Source organism: Talpa europaea, assembly GCF_964194135.1.
Source record: "Talpa europaea genome assembly, chromosome: 3".
NCBI classification, from domain to species: Eukaryota; Metazoa; Chordata; class Mammalia; order Eulipotyphla; family Talpidae; genus Talpa; species Talpa europaea.
The window spans coordinates 583,781-585,312 of NC_140069.1; positions in this window are offsets into that span (position 1 = coordinate 583,781).

Below are 1,532 nucleotides of genomic sequence, written 5' to 3' on the forward strand. Positions count from 1 at the left end.
CACGCGGCCCTTCCCCGCCCGTCCGCGCCGCCCTCCCTGCTCTTCCCCGTCGCGGCGGCGCGGACGGCAGGGTCGGGCAGCCCCGGGCAGCCCCGAGGCCCCCACGTGGGCGACGCACACACAGCGGGGCGGCCCAGGCCAGGCCCCAGTCCCGAAGCCGCCCGCCCGAGGGCCCCGGCGGCCCGGGAGGGCGGGGCCAGGCAGGTCTGGGAGGGGCAGCATCAGCCAAAGGCCCCGCGGTCCAGGGCCCGAGTCCCAGGGCCAGGCCGGCGAGCCCGGCCGCCCCCGCGGGCCAGTCTCGGCCTCGGAGGGCGCGGAGGGCGGGGAAGGGGCGGCGCTGAGAAGGCGGCGAGGCGAGGCGTCCGGGGCTTCAGGGGACGAGGCCTGCCCCCCGGGGCCCGTGTGGCCGGGGAGGCCGGGTCCAGCCCCGCGGGGTCCAGCCTTCTCCACAAGGACGGCCTGGGGCGGCCAACGTGGGCCCCGCCCCGCCCGCGCCGTCGCCCCAGGGCAGCCCGGCCTGGCGCTGGCTGAAGGGAGGGGAGCCCCGAGGGCGGGCGTCCTCCGAGGGCCCGTCCCTGCCGGCTGCTCTGGCCCGCTGGGGGGGACTGCGGTGCGCACGGGAGCCGGTGGCTCCTTCACACGTGCTCGCTCCACGGGCCTCCCCAGGCCTCTTCCCTGCGCCCCCTCCGCCCTGCTCCCCGGATGCTGCCTCCCTCCCTCGACGGCACCCACGAGCCGGCGCGTCCTGGCCCCCCGGGCACGGGGTGTGGCGTGTGCGCGGCGGGTCCTTGGGAGCTGCGGGAGGACCGGGCGGCCCGCGCAGGGGCGGGCGGGGGAGGCGCTGCACGCGCTGCCTGAGCCCCGACGGGCGTCTGCGCGCTGGCCACACGCCCACGGGGCGCGGGCGCGACCTGGGCTCCCCGCCACGAACCCCGCCCCGGCGGGCCCCGCCAGGCCTCCGGAGGCCGCCGGCCAGGGTGCGGGGCCGCGTCCGCCGCGCGGGGCTCCACACGCGCGGGCGCTGGAAGCAGAGGGGCGTCCGAGGGGAGGCGCCCCGGGACGAGCCTGGCGCCTCCCGGGTCCCCGGCCGCAACTCCCGGTCCGTCTCCGCCTCCCCCCTCCGGCGCCCCGGCCGCAGCCCCGGGGGGACGCTCCTCGGTGGTCCTGGAGGCGGATACCCCCCCGCCCCGGGAGGCGACTCCGGGCGCCCAGCGAGCCGGCGGCCCCAGCCCCTCCGGACCCGCGTCCCAGGAGCGGGGCCCCGCCAGCCCGGCGCCCGTCTCCCCTGCGGCTGCGGAGCCAGCGAGGCGCAGCCCCTCGCCGGCCCTCGCCCCCCGCCCCCCGCCCTCCCGGTGCTTGGCTGGGGCAGGGTGCCCCGGTCACCCAGCGTCCCGAGGCCAGCGACCCTGGACCCTGACGGCCCCGCGGGGCCCCCGCCCCCGCCGGCCGCCGAGCGGGAGGCGGAGAGAACTACATTTCCCAGGCTGCCGCGCGGCCCCGGACTCCGCTTCCCACGAGCGCTCGGGGCCGCT